Consider the following 8541-nt stretch of genomic DNA (forward strand, 5'->3'; position numbering starts at 1 on the left):
TTCTGCTCATTTAGCATTAGTCCCATTGGTAAACATCGATTTGTTCTTCAGTTTTGAATGAAGCAGAAATTAATGAGGCAGCTTCTGTCTCACAATAACAAGTTAAAATTATAGTGCTTTATCTTGTCAACACAGCTTTAAACACTGGAATACCAACCGTATTAGCATAGTTCCCAAAATAGTGCAGAAGTTTGCTGTTAAAGAAGGGGAAATGCACAGTTTGTTTCTGCTAATTGATAAAAGCATTTTCTATGCTTCAGCATAGCAATCACAAAGGTTAGAATTATTTACTTAAATGTTAACATGGTCTAACTGTATGTGGCAGCTCTGTCCTGTGTTCATGTTATCAACTGGCACCTTTGTTTCCATTGTGTGAATTAGTTTGAAGTGAGTTCAGTTTGTGGTTAATAATGTGTCCCTTAAACTCTTAATCAGGACGGGGTTGTTCCTTCTCAGGTTTTCTGAATAAACACTACCTGATATTTGTGGTATTTCATGACATTGAAGTAGCATTTTGAAAAGACAAAGCTTTATGCATGCAAAAGTAACTTAGCACGTACCTTGATCATAAGAGTTCAGATAGTAAAACTAGAGAGAAAACGCATTGCAAACTATAAAATTGGCCATTACACTTAAGTAATTTAAATTAGTGTTCAAAAGAATTGATTGTGTTCTATTGACCACCAGAGGGTGCCTAAATTGTATCCACTGGAGTAGTATCGTGCCTTAGAAATGGTCTGAAACTCCATCCAAGAAAAGTATATAAGAAACCATAAGAATTGAAGCCAAGATTTTGCTACACAATGCTTGCTGTCATCAAAATTATGCTAAAAGGCCATCTGGCTTCTGGTGGTGTGCCACTGAGGAGACACCAAGGCCTTCCAAGTTGAGCAAACCAACCAGCACTTGGGCAGCTCTGTGATTAGGAAGGAGGGGAAGCAACAAGAAGGGGCATTAAATTCAAAATAAGAATAACCCAGGATAATGAATTTCTTCTTACTCAGCAAGAAGAGGAAATCTCAGTTCAGTGTGGTGATAGAACCTTGGGGATTTCTATATAACCAAGGTTAGAATGTTCTAAGAGGCATGGGGATTTCTTTTAAAAAGTATGATAGTTTATATCAAAATGACCAGTGGATGGAGGATTGAGAGAGGGAACAAGAAGGGGGAAGGTCTACTTTTAATTTTGTTTTGAATAAATGTTTTTAAAATAAAACTTATTTTCTGGTAAGTAGTATAACATCTTTTTTTTTATAGACTCACAATCAAGTATATTTTCAAATACATGTTAGATAAAAGCACAATGATTTGGCTGCCAGTAAGTTTTTGTTCTATCCTACAATCATATTATAGTCTGTTAAGCCAGCATTGCTATTTAAGTGTATTTTTCTGAGGTTACCAGGCATATCTAATGCACAGTGTGGCTAAATGTCTATTTAACTGGAGCAGTTGGATTTCTGCCAGATTTGCTCAAGAGTATATAATCGGATTTGGCTACAAATCAAATCTCCCTACATGGCCATGGTTTTTCTGGCTAATGTGGGTGTCCACAGTGAGGGTGACTTACTCAAGGTTGATTACATTGAGAATTATAAATCAGCACAATGCCTATGGTCCCGGGGTAAAAATTAAATTTCTAGTTAGTAGAAAGCGGAAATGGGTATAGTGAATTCCCATCATTAAAATCACAGTCTGGTTCAAGACAGATCTGTTCCTATGATAGAGTTTTCACAAAGCTCCTTTGTATCCAGTTGTCCAGGACGTTCCCAGACATGTGTGACAATGAACAGATTTAAATTCAGGCATCCGTGTCTCATCTGTTCAACAAATGTACCGTTGATATATAAGACCTCATGCAAAATTCTGGCAAAAGAACCCAAGATTATCTATTCAGATCTGAGAAGGCGTCTTGAGGGTATCAAGCTTGTCTTGAGAGATGATGAATTAAGCCAATAGCACTGGAGACACAGAGATTAGGTTGAAGGAATATGAGAAAACACTAAGCAAAGCAGGCAGGACATGGCTGTGCCGAGGAACTCCTGGAGGAATGGGGTCATGAGGAAGGTACGGGAATGTAGGCTAGGCTGCAGAGCTGATGTATCTTAACATTGTTTTTTGAGCTCTGCCTACTTTCTACAACACGTAAGACAACTGGGAATTTGAATCCATTATATACAATTCTACCTTGAAAGTGTTCTTACTGCCCCATTTGTGTTTGTGTGTCGCTGGAATCTCCCTGCCATTGAGCTGAGTTGCATGATGTGTCAATCCATGAATCCCCACAGAGGCAGAAAGTGAACACGTGCCAGCCACCGGTTGTGCTAAGACAGCATGGTTGAGGTGAGCCAGGACACAGTTGAGAAGAGAGCAGGGTGGGCACACCATGATCACACCTTCTGGGTTATTCTTAGGAATAAACAAAGCCAGAATGAACATTAAACAAATGATTTCATCTTCCCTCGGTGTGGAGTATCTTCCTCAGTATTCAATGAAAGTCAGTTTTCCCCTGAAGTGAAGGACCTGAGTCTTATGCTGGCTCCCTTCTTTTCAAAGCATTGTCATCTCAGCGACAAATGAGGTTTTTTCTATCTCACAAGTATTTGCTTCCCTGCTAAACACATAAAAATGGCACCACGAATAACAAGCCTACTAGAAATAACAATTGAGCTTAGTTATTTGACAAATGTGTTTGTCTACTACACAGTGCAGTCAGACTGTTAGATCTTTTTCATTAGATTGGCAAGTATTCATTATGCCAATAATTGGCTTGTAACTACAGCGTTCACCATAAAGTAAATAGATTCTGGGTCCTTCAATAGCCCATCTCTACTGAAAGTTGCACCTAGCAAAAGTATTTTGTAAAAATTATAGAATTTTCCAGGTGTGATGGTGCATACCTTTAAACCCAGCACTTGGGAGGCAGAGGCAAGGCCAGCCTAGTCTATACAATGAGACCCTGTCTCAAAAATAAACAATCATAGGTTTTATTGGTATTTTATGTTCTAAAGATTCCAATTGATACCACACATGAATACATGAACACTATAAAACTCCTTGTCTCTGTCTCTCTCAGTGTCTGTCTTTCTGAGTGTCTCTCTGTCTCTCTTCTCTGTCTCTCTGTGTGTCTCTTTCTGTGTTTCTGTGTCTCTCTGTCTCTCCCTCCCTTCCTCCCTCCCTCCCCCATCTCTTTCTCTCTTTCTCTGCCATAACCTACAGCTGACCTAGAGCAAAGCACACTTAACCCCACAAGACCCCTCCTACCCACACCCCAGCCCCTTTAGCACTTCCTGCCCCATTCCCCCATCCCTGTTTTCCTGGTTATTATGCAGCCTGCTCTCTGTTTGCTGTCCTTAGCTTTCAGCTATTGCTCTTTACTACCCCTGGGACCTAGGAAATGGCCCAACAAGCAAAAATCTTCCTCTGTGCTCTCTGCCTCTTAGCTCTGGCTCTATCCTCACTAATCTGTTGTGTACCACTCAAACAACCGTGAAACCTTTTTTTTTTTTAAATCATAAAGTGAAATGGTAAGAAAGATAGTCCAGATAAAAAGAATCCAAAAATCTGTAAAGAGAAAAATATAAGGGTTGGGGCTACACATGGGGCCCTGGGCTTGAGCTCCAACCCCACAAAATAAATCATTTCCAGGGGCTGGTCAACCTGAAATTCTTGTCTTCAGAACTCTCTGGAAAATGGTGACTGATGGGAAACAGCAGACTCCGCTGTACGGAGAGGGAGAGGAAGAATAAAAAGGGGTCTTTCTGAGCTTTCCTGTCACTAGTCTATCAGTGCCACCAAGACAACCAGAAATCAAGCGAGTAAGTCCTTCAGCAGACGAATGACTGGGTAGAACTGAGAAGCAAGAGTACCCTAGGGTAGAGCAATTTCCTAGTCAGGAGAAAGCTCGCCGATTCCCTTCCTTTCTGATCTTAGCTCAGCTTAATTGGCAGGCTTTATTTAAGGGCTTGATAAGGCTTGAGCTGCGAAGGGAAGCCGACTGTCACAGGGAATGTCTTCCTGTGTTTCTCCTGAGGAACGATGCAAGTTGGAGAAAGGTGACCTCCATCCATCGACCGGATGACATAATGTGCTCTTCCCAACCAAAAGAGGAAACCATGCAGAGCGAGAAGCTTTCCATGCCCGGTCCACATGGGCAGGCTTTCTGTCTACCACCCTTTTCTGCTCTCAGTGCATTATGTCACATTTTCCCCTGCACATTCAAGCCGGGGTTCCTTTTGTGTAAAAAGCCTTTAAAAAAAAAAAAAACTATGATGGGAAATATTTTTATTCCATTGATTCCGTTGTCTAATGGAATGACTAATTCATTTTTTCAGCTTATCTTTTTGTACAGTCCAATCCCTGTAGGGAAGTGCTGGTGTCACTTGTACAGTGAGCAGGCATCCCTTAGTCCCAATCACTGAGACACTCCAGGACATTAACTCAGCACTTTCTTTCACTCCAGGACATTAACTCAGCACTTTCTTTCTCTCTTGAACTGGGACTTAGAGTTTGTGTAATTAAAACGACTTCCCATCAGTTCTTTGAGCGCTCAATCACTTTCTTGTCTGAGAATCCTGTGACAGTTTAAGGAATGCAGAATCAGATGTTTGTTTAAAATAAGGCAAACAAACAAGTTAAATGGCAGATAGACAGACAGACACTGTCCAACTAAGACCTCAAAGCATCCATGCAAATTCAGATTTAGCAGGAGGCTACCCCACCCCGAAGGACTCCATCTTATCTGGGCTCACAGAAGCTCTTTCAGGATGCAGTGTACATTGCATGTTGCGATTATTTAAGTAGTTTTGCAAATATGTTTTTAATTCTTTCTCCTCCTCCTTTTGCCAGCCCCATCCTGGACCCTTCAGACAAAGCCCTTCTTACTATTGAGGTTTACTTTATATTCCTCAGCTTATAGATACTCAGTAAGTAGCAGTTGAATGAACTGGCAAATGTACTAACTAACAATAGTAGTTAGTATGGACATTAACACTGATTTGAAGCTGCCTGTGAGTGGACTTGTTCTTGTAGCAGGAGGGTGCTAGGATGTGGCTAACTTCTGCTCAGTGGTTTGCTCCAGCCAACATTTTTGGTAAATACTGCATGATTGCATGCTAAAAAGCTAAGGTGAGCCAGAATGCAGGTTAGCTATGACTGAAGGGTATTTGTTTTTTCCTGTTTAGTTCATTTGCAGGTCAGTGGACTAAGCTTTGCAAAGTCAAGTCGGATTTTTTTTTTTAAATAAAGACAAGAAATAATACCTAACCTACATTTTCTTTTTAAAAAACGACTTTCAGGAACTGTTGACTCATGCCTTAAATCCTAGCACTTGGGAGACAGTGTGAACTTTTGGCAGATCTCTGAGTTTAAAGACAGTCTGGTCTACATTGTGAGACAAAGTCTCACAACCACAATTAAACACAGTTATAAAGCCGGGCAGTGGTGATGCAGACCTTTAATCCCAGCACTTGGAAGGCAGAGGCAAGTAGATTTCTGAGTTCGAGGCCAGCCTGGTCTATAGAGTGAGTTCCAGGACAGCCAGGGCTATACAGAGAAACCCTGTCTTGGAAAACCAAACCAAACAAACAAACAAACAAACAAAAAAACTAGTTATAATTAATTTCACAGGCTGAGAATATATGTGGCTTAGAGGTAGAATGAGTACTTAGCATGCCCAAGTCCCCTGGTTTGATCCCTAGAGCCATAATAAATGAATGAATAAAATTTGAAAATACTTAAAATTGTTGAATTATTCTTCATTCATTTACTGAAAGAGAAAACAGAACAAATGTTGAAACTATGGTTAATTTTCCTGACCCAAAAGAACTACTGTTAACATTCATTTATTTCAAGACTATTATTTATTTGTTTTCTTTGTTTGTTGTTGTTTATTTTAAGAGTATTTATTATTGTTGTTGTTTGTTTTGTTTTTCAAGACAGGGTTTTGCTATGGAACTGCCTGTAGGCTTATATTTTTTAAAACCTACTTTAATAAGGGTATTAAATGCTTTAACTTCTCTTTTAGCCCACCCCCCACCAGAGGTAGTGGAAAGGAAAGGTTAAAAGGCCAAAGGAGGATGTGGACCTGTTTAGAAATAGTTCTTTGGGGTAATTCCAATCTGCATTCTCAGGATATCAGCAGTTCAGTTCACACAAATCAGCAGTGGTAGTTCAATCTAGAAGAAACCTCTAGGCTCTGCCAATCATTCGAGCCCATGAATCCAAATGATTACAACAGGTAACATGCAACTTTATCCCCTACCATGGTCGCTTAATAGTCCTGTGGAGGGTTACCCAAGCTGGAGATTATTCTTGAGGATGTTATATTCTTCTTGAGGATGAAGTACAGTGTTTAATCAGGGGCTGCTTCAAACAATCTTCAACCATGTGGAGTCAGAAACTGGAATATCATCCTGTAAAAAACATGCACAAGAAAATACGAATGAGAATTTTGACTGCAATGTTTCTAATTAAATTAAATAATATTTGACTGCAATTACTCTAAGGCCCAGAGAAACCTGAAACTTTTCTAGGTTTTATAGCTAAAGCATACACTGCAATGGGATGCCCCTAACAGATAACTAATGACTTATATGGTAATATCTTCTTCTTCTTCTTCTTCTTCTTCTTCTTCTTCTTCTCCTTCTTCTTCTTCTTCTTCTTCTTCTTCTTCTTCTTCTTCTTCTTCTTCTTCTTCTTCTTCTTTTAATGCTCTCAGGACTTTATTAGGTGGAGTTTGGGTGAGAGAAAACCCTGAAACAGTTGTCCACCTGGTTGAGGACAACTGATATAAAGGAGCGTTTGTTTGGAGACAGGTTTTCACTGACATGGAAGTGGATCTTTGATTTCTTTATAAGGGAGCTGAATGGCTGAACATCTCTGAGAGACATATTTCAGAGGTTTTTTTTTTGTGTGTGTGTGGTTTTTTTGCTTTGTTTTGTTTTTTTGAGACAGGGTTTCTCTGTATAGCTCTGGCTGTCTTGGAACTCACTCTGTAGACCAGGCTGGCCTCGAACTCAGAAATCTGCTTGCCTCTGCCTCCCAAGTGCTGGGATTAAAGGCGTGGGCCACCACCACCCGGCTTTGTGTTTGTTTTGGTTTTTTTTCATGGTTGGTCAGAAAAGACAAGTCCCCAGAGTAGGACCAGACCCAAAGCAGAAGCCCCTGTTGTGCACAGACATATAGGAACCAGGCTTATGCTGGACAGGGATCATTTCTTCTATTTCCAGATTAAGATTTGTTGGAAGAGGGACCATGACAAGTGACAAAAGGATCAGCTTTTCAAAAACAAGTATGAAGTAATTACAGAGGGAAAAACATAATGGTTCACAGGGAATGAGATAAGTCGTGATTCTTCATTGGTACTGACCCGGCCTCAAACCACCAGTCCTTCAATGGCACACCCAGCAGCCTACTGAGCCACATGGAAGGTCTGAAGGCAGGACGGTGAGGGTGAGAGGGCCTACTTGGCTATAGTAAGGGTGTCCAGACAGGGAGAGCACCACTTGTATGCTACCCGTAGCCACAGCCCAGCTCCTCCAGGCTTCTATCACAGTTACAAATACACACATAAATGCATTACATACAATAGTGGGTCTGGGAGGCAGGCTTCCCACAGAGGCTCAGCTGACAGTTATGTCTCAGAATTCTAGGAAGGGCACCGGGCTCCCAGAAATGTGCTCCATGTGTTCTTCCCTGCCCAGAGTAGACTCTGCCCAGGAGCCGACCCTCTCCTCAGGGTCTAGTTTGTCCAGTACGGAGAGTTGCCGTACGTGGGTTTGGAGGCTTGAGACTTGGGCTGCAGGGAGCTGGGCTGGCTGCCTGACCAGAGCCACTCTGAGGAGGAAAAGGAGAAAAGGCTATAAAGATTGCAACAGAATCCCAGGCCCAGAGTGGGGAGGCTGCCTCTGTCACTGCGCTCACCAGGGCATCCTGCGGTAGGTGATGGTGCAGCAGCTGGGAGTGGGGCTGCTGATGGTCAGGCATGACAGAGCAGGTGTGTAGCCATGGGCCGCTCCAGGTGCCAGGGGCCCAGTGGAGTCCAAGGCAGAGGGCAGGCTGAATGATGGAGGAGTCCCCGCATGAAATCCCTGCTTGTCAAAAGTCTGTGTCTTGTAGACAGAACCAATCATATCAGGTAAGCCAGTGCTGAAGATACTAATACTCCTTTGTCAGGCCCAGAAACAGTGGACTTGTTTGGAGCCTGAGATGATCCACCATAGCCATCCTTGGTGTGGTCTCCTGCCGCTGTCCCCTGGGTCAAATCGTCATAACCTGTGCTGTAAGTGTGCTGCCCAAGAATGGCCTGCTGGAAAGGGGTCAGGAGAGTGCTGAGGGCCACACCATGCTGCTTCGCTGATGGTAGTATCTTCTTAACACAGCAGCCAAAAAAAGGGCCTCGGACTTTCTCAGACTAGAGCAGCAGATGGTCGGGAGCAGCCATGTGAGTGCTAGGGATTGAACCAGCATCTTCTGGAAGAGCAGCCAGTGTTCTTCATGGCTGAGCTACCTCTCTGGCACCAGGAAAAGCATTTTTTTTTTTTT

The sequence above is a fragment of the Mastomys coucha genome, unplaced genomic scaffold, assembly GCF_008632895.1.
Source record: "Mastomys coucha isolate ucsf_1 unplaced genomic scaffold, UCSF_Mcou_1 pScaffold15, whole genome shotgun sequence".
Lineage (NCBI taxonomy): Eukaryota > Metazoa > Chordata > Mammalia > Rodentia > Muridae > Mastomys > Mastomys coucha.